This window comes from Melanerpes formicivorus, unplaced genomic scaffold (assembly GCF_026170545.1).
Source record: "Melanerpes formicivorus ecotype bairdi unplaced genomic scaffold, bMelFor1.0.p_v2 SCAF_206, whole genome shotgun sequence".
In the NCBI taxonomy this organism is placed as follows: Eukaryota; Metazoa; Chordata; class Aves; order Piciformes; family Picidae; genus Melanerpes; species Melanerpes formicivorus.
Genome location: NW_027142558.1, coordinates 16,384 through 25,342, shown reverse-complemented (window position 1 = coordinate 25,342; position 8,959 = coordinate 16,384).

Genomic DNA, 8,959 nt, shown 5'->3' with positions numbered 1-8,959 from the left:
AGCTTCCATGCCCAGAGAACCATCAGCAGCACAAAGAGCATCTGAGACAGACAAGGAGAGGGACAGACAGACACTCAGGTATGCCTACAGGTGAGGAGTGTAGGCACTTGGTGAGGTTCCCAGTAAAGCTCTGTGTGATGGTTTTAGAGGCTCAGCCCTTGTTCTAAAGGCACAGCTGAGTTTTCCTCCTCACCAGACAGGCCAGAGAGAGTGGAAGAAAAGATTCAGGATAGCAGAGACTGGGTCAGGAATCCCTGGCCTGAACAAAGTCATGAAAAGTCCCCCTGAAAATGTTCTGGAAATGAGCTGGAGCTGAGAGCAACCCTCACCCACACAGCAGCCTCTCCACAGCAAAAGGAACCTGCCTTGCTCTGCCCTGCCTTGCCCTGCCCAGGGTAACTCATTCCAACCACAGTTTCTCCCCAAAGCTGCATGAAGAGCTCCCTGGGCTGCTTGAGACCTGAGCCTGGCAGGCAGCAGAGTCCCTGCCCCAGCTTTAGGAGATGCCTCCAGGAACTGCAGCTGCACTGCCCTGCAACCACAGACTCACCCTGTCAGCAAATGCAGTGACTTCTCCCCCCGTGAGCTCTCAGCATCCTCCCAATCCTGGCCACCTTGAAGCTCTCTCTGCCTTTCTCATTTCCCCGATATGCCCTCAGCCCTGCTGTGCTGTGCAGAGGAGCTGCTCCTGGACAGAGCTCCATCATGCCAAAGAGCCTGGCCCAGCTCAGCAGCAGCAGACCAGCCCAAGGCATTTAAAGGAGCCCTCTGGTGGCTTTGGTGCCAAGTCCATAAACCACAGAGACTGAGAAGCTGATGAAACCTCTGCAGAAGTGAAAGTCAGTTTCAAACTCTGAAGTTTGTTCTACTGTTAATGGGTCCCAGTGAAGCATACTGGGAAAGGGTCCCCAGGGTCTGGTCAGAGCAGAAGGAGACAGTGGATGCAAGGGAAGCAACACTGGAGGCACTGAAGCATCTCCAGGCTGTGGTGAGAGCAGAGAACTCAGGCAGTGCTGACAGGTCAGGACAAGCAGCTCAAGGTGGCTCTGCTGCTGAGGAAACTTGGAGGGGTTTCATTGATCCAAAGGGCCAAGCCCTGACCCTCAGCCCCTGGCAAGGCAGATCCTGTCCCTCACCTGTGGGTCAAATCTCTGATTCACCCTGTGAAATCATTTTCATCAGATGCTTTGTGCAATTAAAACCTCTCCAATTATCTACAGAAACCTTGGCAATAATGAGAGGTTCAGCAGTATTTAATGAGCCCCATGGAGTATTTGGGGCTGATGACATCATCCTCAGGTACTGCCAGGAGACTCTGCCAAGGTACTGCCAGGAAGCCTCTCAAGAAGTCCAAGTCAGAAGAAAACTCCAAAGTACCTGGAAGCACTGATTGGCCTCACTGAGGCTTGTTACTGACAAAGGATCCCCAGGGACTCGTTAGAGCAGCTTGTTAGAGGCCAGGATTGCAGGGAGACAAAGGCAAAGTACAGGGGAGAAAAACTTGCCTTTGATCTAGGAAGCAGAAAGCCCTGACCATTGCCCTTGCAGTAGAAGAACCTCAAAGCTTCAAATCCAAGTTTCTCCTCACAGGCCTTGGTGGCAGAGGCAAGTTCCAGAGCCAAGGGCGCAAAGACCTTGGTCCTGTTGGGCCTCTCAGCCTTGCCAGAGCCCTTGGCCATCCCTACTGCAGCCTCTCCTACACTGTCCCATGCCTGGTTCTCTTTCCCTTCAGGCTGCTGACACCAATCTTGCTTCCCCTCCCAGCTCTCTCTCTGACATTTCCATCCCTTCCCTGAGCTGTCTCAGCTCTTCCTGCCATTTCCTGACACTTCTGGATGGCCTCATGCATAGCAGCTCTGCCCTTTGTGGGACATTTCTTTGGCCTCATCTCCACTCTGAACCTTCCAAGCTGCACTTTGTGGAGGTTTTGGTCTCTTCCCACTCTCCAGAAGAGCTCCATCCTCTCTGAAACCACCCTTCAGCCATATGCACACTGCTAGGGCAGTGCCTGAGCCTCTTTTCAGCTGGCTGAAGCATCCCAGGTCCCTTAGCCTCTCCACAGATATGTCAATCCCCATCCTGTCAGATCTTGTCTGCAGCCTCCTCAGTTCCTCCTTTCTCCATCAGACTTCAGAACCTGACACCCAGACACCAAGCATCCAGATGTGGCCACAGCAGTGCTGAGTCAGTAGAGGACAACTTCTGTGTCTGGGTGGCCACACTCCTCCTGCCACAGCCCAGCTGCAATTGGCCTTCTTGACTGTGTGCAGGCTTTGCTTCATCCCAGGGCATTGGGAATGGTTCCTCCCAGACCCTGTAGTGCCTTTGTGACTGGGCTTGTGTCTGGTTTGGCCCTGGCTTGGGTTTAATGCCCACCAAAGCCACTGTATCACTCTCCTTCTTAGATGGACAGGGGAGAAGGGAAAGATAACAAAAGGCAGTGTAAGATAGAAGGAATTTAACACTAAGGACAGGCACAAGCAATAGACCACACAGGGTGAAGCAGAAAGAGAAGTGAATCTCTACTGCCCAGCATCACATGGGGGTTGGTCTCTCTGAGCTGACCACACATGCCATGGAGCACTCCTTGTGCCACTTCTGGGCAGCTGGCCTGGCTGTGTCCTCTCCCAAGATCTTGTCCCCTCCCCCTTCAGCATACCCTTGGGGCAGGGAAATTTTGGAAAAGCACAGCCTGAGGGCTCATCTGAGCAGCAGCCAAAATACTGCTGTTACCAACACCCAGCCACAGCCCTGCAAAGCACAGCACTAGCAGGATGCTCAGAGGAGAATTAACTCCAGCTCAGCCCAAACGCAGTACAATCCCCACCCCTTATTCCTACTTCAAAACCCCAGTGGCTTACCTCAGGTTTCACCTGATGTCTTCTGCTAGAGACTCCAAGTGCTTCATGCTCCCCAGCTGCAATTCAAAGGACATTTTGCACCAGTGGTCCTGTTTGGATAGGCCCAAGTGCTCCTGCACAGCTCTCTCTTGCTTGAACTGTTCAAAGCCTTCTTGTTTCTCACTGCCCCACTCAAAATGATTCTTCTTTCAGGTCACTCGATAGAGAGGGCTCACAAGTTGACTGTATGTGGTGGGTTGAAATTCCATCCCCCAACATTAACTTTGCCAGACCAACTTAGTTAGAAGCAAAATGGAAGCTGTATTTACAAGCAATGGAATGCAATGAGTGTGTGCAAAATATACAGGAGTTACAATATTATACAAATATTTACAATTAGCAAACAACACAGAAACCCCCTGGTCAGAGACCTGATCCACTGCCCCACACCCCCTTTCCCACAAGAGAGAAAGGAGCAGAGAGAAAAGCAATGGTTTAGACTTAACTAAACAACGCAGCCAAGCCAAGGTCAGCCAGAAGCCGATTAGTCTCTGCTGAGCAAAGCAAGCAGAGAGATCAGAAAAGAGCAAGAATTGTTTAGGTGCAGCCTGGTTCATGGCAGATATTTCTCCAATGAATTTGTTTAGAATCATCTTTAGTTTTCCTTTTGGCACCCCAGAGTGATTTATCTCTATTTTTCCACTTTCCTCCTCAAAATCTGTATCTGAATTTTAAAGGCATAGCCTAAAACCACCACAGCAGGTCCAGCTCAGTCTGATTTGTTACCAGTAGCACAGGGAGATAGAGTTCCTGTTGTGTGTGAAAAGAACCTATTGGGGACAACTCTCCGTGTTCCCTGGCTGCAGTGTAGAGGATATTTTGCACCACTGGTGCCATTCAGATAGGCCCAAGGGCCACTGCACAGCTCCCTCCTCTTTGATCTGCTCAAAGCCTTGTTGCTCACTGCTCCACTCACAATGATTCTGCTTTCAGGTTAGTCTATAGAGAGGGCTCACAAGCTGACTGCAGCCTGGGACATGCACTCTGCAGAGCCCCACAAGGCCTAGGACAGACTGTGTCTCCTTTTTGTTGGATGGTGGAAACATGGTTGCTATCCAGTTGACCATGTCCATAGGTACATGACAGCATCCAGCCTGCCATTTTCTTGCCAAGAACGGAATTTCCTCTGCAGGTCCTTTGACCTTGCTTTTCTTTATGGCAAATTCAGCCTTCAGAACTATCTGAATAATTTTTTTTCTCCCTTCTCCAACACTTCTTCTGCCCTGTGGCCCCACACACTGATGTCATGGATGTACTGTAGCTGTGCAGCAGCATCAGCCTTCCTAGTGCAGTCTGGATTAGTCCATGACAAATGGAGTTGTGCTTCCGCCCGTGGGGCAGTCGATTCCATGTGTATTGCACACCCCTCCAGGTGACAGCAAACTGTGGCCTGCACTCTGCTGCCAACAGAATTGAGAAGGCAGCATTGGCAATGTTGATCCCCTTCCCAGTCCCAACTGCACCCAGCACATCACAAAGTGGGTATCCTGATCCCAGGGCAGCTGTGGCCTGATCCTCGTACAAATGAGATCCCATTGCCATCTCCCAGCACAAGTCTGAGTCTCATCCCAGTACAAAGTGCATCTCCTGAAACCCTGATTCCATCCCAGCACAGACTAGGACCCATCCCTGCAAACTGATCCCCTGATGCCATCCCAGTTCAGACTGGACCTCCCTCCAGGTACAATCTGAACCTCTCTGAGCTCTCCCAGTACAGACTGGGTCTGCTGTGGTGAAGGCACATTATGCCCAGATACTGAAACTTGTCCCAGCACATGGACAAGTTCCCCCTCCTTTCATGAGGGGTCCAAAAAGGCCCAGGTGGCACAGACCCCTGCACACACCCATGGCATGGGATGCTGGTGCCGATACCAAGCATGGCATAATTCCAGCTTCATGCCTCCCATAGGCTGCAGCTGGTTGTTTATGAGAGTGCCCATTGGCCACATCCAGCCTCCAGAAACCTATCAGTATTACCCCAGCTTGTAAATACGTTGCTCTCTTTCACTTGGTTCTCTCTCCTTGCTTGAGACTGAGCTTGTGCCATAGCGTTTGCTACTAAGCCTGCAGCCAGGCAGGTCCATTGAGCCTCAGCCCTGAGAGGATCTCCAGAGGAGAGACCAACAGTGAGAGCCTGAGAAGCTACAGTGTTGCATTGTCAACCTCGCTGGTTGGAAGAGCCTGACGTGCCTTCAAGAGGACTGGACCCCCGAGGGTAAGATCTGCCCAGTTGCTGGGGAAGGGACTTAGCTGAGTCTGGCAGTGCAAACATCTGCCTCAGGCTTAAGGAGCAGACATGAACCACCAAGAGTCTGTGCCCACTCACACAGAGCAGGAGCAGCGCTTAACTATATGCCTGCATGACTCTGCCACTGTGGGAGAGAAGAGGAGTTGCTGCTTCCACTGCTCCGTGTCCTGTGACCCCCAGGGGAATCCAGAGCACCGTTCATGCCCTGTGCTCCAAAGCCAGGACCGCTCTGATAGGGTCCTGCCTGCTCCTTCAAGCCAAACAAAGGGGAAGTTGCCACTTCATGCAGCTGTGCCTCTTCCCTGGGGCTGCCCTCACCAGCCCCAAAGGTCATTGCCATGAGGGCCAACCCTGTCCCAGGACCAGCCCTACCAGCCCAACCAGGCCGACCCCACAGGACCACTCCCTGCTGTCCAGAGGGAGCTGCCTAAGTCACAGAATCATAGAATCACATAGAATGTTGTGGTGCTGCCCTGCAGCTCTGTGCTGAGGGCTGTGCACTGAGCAAGGAGCTGAGTCTGCACTTCACAGTATCACCAAGGTTGGAAGAGACCTCAAAGATCATCAAGTCCAACCTGTCACCACAGACCTGATGACTACTAAACCAAGTGCCACATCCAATCCCCTCTTGAACACCTCCAGGAACGGTGACTCCACCACCTCCCTTGGTAGCACATTCCAATGGCTAACAACTCTCACTGTGAAGAACTTTCTCCTCACCTCAAGCCTTAACTTCCCCTGGTGCAGCTTAAGACTGTGTCCTCTTGTTCTGCTGCTGGTTGAGACCAACCCCCTCCTGGCTTCAATCACCTTTCAGGTAGTTGTAGAGAGCAATGAGGTCTTACCTGAGCCTCCTCTTTTCCAGGCTAAACAATCCTAGCTTCCTCAGTCTCTCCTTGTAGGGCTTGTGCTCGAGGCCTCTCCCCAGCCTCATTGCCCTTCTGTGGACATGTCCAAGACTCTCGATGTCCCTCTTAAACTGAGGGGCCCAGAACTGGACACAGTACTCAAGGTGTGGCCTAACCAGTGCTGAGTACAGGGGCAGAATGACTTCCCTCCTCCTGCTGGCCACACTATTCTTGATGCAGGCCAGGATGCCATTGACCTTCTTGGCCTCAGTTCAAAGCACTTGTGTCTAGCAGCACATTTCTAGTTTCAGACTTTAATGCATTGTAATACCTCTGTCTATAGTTAAGCAGGGCTAACCCTGTCCCAGGACCAGCCCTACCAGCCCTGCCAGGCCGACCCCACAGGACCACTCTCTGCCATCCAGAGAGAGTCGCCTGAGTCCTGTGAAGGGAGCCTGCCAACCAGCTAGCCAACGTTCCATCCTCTCTCTGCTGCCCCAGGAGGGAGAAGGTTGCCTCCACTGTCACCGTCCAGACCAGCCCAGGAGCCAGCCCCAGTGACAGCAGCCTGCCAGAACCTAACCTTGCTACAAACAAAGGGCACAGTGTATCTTCCACCTGATTCCCACTCACTTACGTTCAGTTCAAAGCACCTGTGTCTAGCAGCACATATCTAGTTTCAGCCTCTGACACATTGTAATACCTCTGTATAGAGTTAAGCAGCTGCCAGCGTCTCGTCGCCTGAGTTATATTAATAGAAATTAATTCTGTAAATATTCTAATTGAGTCCAAATGATCAATACTGAACCACTTCTGGGATGTATTTCATAATCCTGCACTAGGACATGGATATAAAATAGTGATTCATTGGTTAGTGATAATTTTAATAATTAATGCAAAATATTATTTATATAATTCATATTGCATATTCATAAATTAATAACCTCTTCATCACACCAAGGCATTTAATCTCTTGTCCTGAACCTTGGCATTTGGAAGGTGGAATGCCTAACCCCCTCTTGGTGGGCTCATAGAATGGGAAGTGTCTCCCTCTCTTCCCACCCAGTTCCCTGCAGTGGGGGAGTCTTCCTGGGGTCTGAATTGAAAATACCACACCTCACAATACAGACTGGGCCCCTCCCATCCTCTCTACTCAGTCCCCTGCTCTAACACAGTGGAGCTCAACCCCTCCTGCACCTCACGTCTTACAGCTCATCTCCTTCCCAAACCCACTCCTGACCCTGACTCTGCCCCCATTACTCATCTTGGCCCCAGCCTTTACCCTTGACATTTGTCCTTTGATCTTAACCCCAGGCCTCAACCTAGCCCCAACACAATCCCTGCCCCTCAGAGCTGGGCCTCACCTGAGCACTGCCCAGCACTCTCAGCAGGACATGAATGAAGGACACTCATTCTAACTGTTAGAAATTTTCCCACTCGTTAGAGTAGCTTTCAGCCATAAAGAAAGGAACCATTGAGCTTGGTGGAGCTGGAAAAGGCCACCCAAGGGGGTCACGTTTGGCCTGACAGTGCCAGGGTTGGTGTATTTCTGTATCCCCTGGTGCCCACTGGTTACCGGCATGGGGGTGAATATGCAAGTGAGGTAGAAGCTGCAGCTGAAGCCCTTGCTGCAGCCTGTGCAAGTGAAGGGCTGTCACTGGTGTGGGTGCAGCAGTGCTGGCTGAGGGTGACCATCTGGGTGATGCCCTTGCCTCAGGCAGCTCAGAGGTGCAGCTGCTTCTGAGTGACAGAGATGTAAGGAGACTCTGTGTGACTTCTTGCAATGGAGGCATCTGACCCCTAACTCCTGTGCTGAGTCCCCTGGCTGTAATGCTGATGGAGATGACACCCCCTGCTACCTAACCACCCCCCTCTGGCCATGCAACTGACCCTTGACCACCTAGAGCTCGGGGGGTTGACCCCCTAAATTCCCAACACAGACAATGACCCTCAAAACCCCACAAGAGGTGACATGTGGTGGAGAGGAGGGTCTGGGGGGATTGAGAGGTGCTCAGGGGTCAGCCAGAGACTGGGGTCTTGCTGCTGTCCCAAAGTTGGGTTCCTTACTCTCTGGGCAGTTCCAGCAGGCAGATTTGCAAACTCTGCTCTTGCCTAGCCCAGAGATTCAGGGCTGATAAAGAGAAGGTATGGCCCCAGTCAGAGAGAAGCAAAGGGCTCAGAGAAGAGGACTGAACTGCAAGGAATAGCTCAGTGTTGATCAGGGTTCTACAGGAGATCAGGCAGGGCTCCTGAAGGTAGGAGGTCTTCTGTGGAGACTCAGCTCCTTGCCCAGCAGACAACCAAGAACACAAATCTGCACAAGTGAGAAGCCTGCAGGCAGCCTCTCCCAGGCCTTGGCTGCTGATTCCTCCTAGTGCCTGCAGGTTCCTCCCATTTGCTGCTCAGAGCTCTGCTGCCTGCAATTCTATTGGCAACTCTACTGCTCTGGTCCCTGGTATCCTCCCTCACCCTGCTCACAGTACCCACCCCACCCACTGAGTGCTCAGCTCTGCCCTGCAAGCATCTCCTGCCACAGGGCTCTGCCCAAGGGTGACTCTGTGCTGTCCACTCCTCAAGAGAAGATGAGAGAAGACCTAAGGAGACAAAGAAGGGGATGTGCACATCCCATTGATACACATGAAGGCTAAAGAGCCTCATTTCAAGGGGTGTTGTTTCCTTCTCTCCCTGATCAAGTCTCTGAGATTACATTTTGGAGGAATTCTGACCCAGCCCCAGAACCAGTGCCTGGGTGAACACTGACTCCAGTTGAAGATACAGATGAGGAGCATGCTGTTAAGGGTGCTGTGTTTTGGATTTGTTACCCAGGCAGTGCTGAGAGCAGACTCTGTCCTCACTGCATGGATCAGCTGGGCAGACACCAGTGGAAACTCTGTGTATGATGTACACCACTTGCCCACTCCTCTCTTCCTCCTCCTTGCAGTAAGGACACTCACCATGGCCCA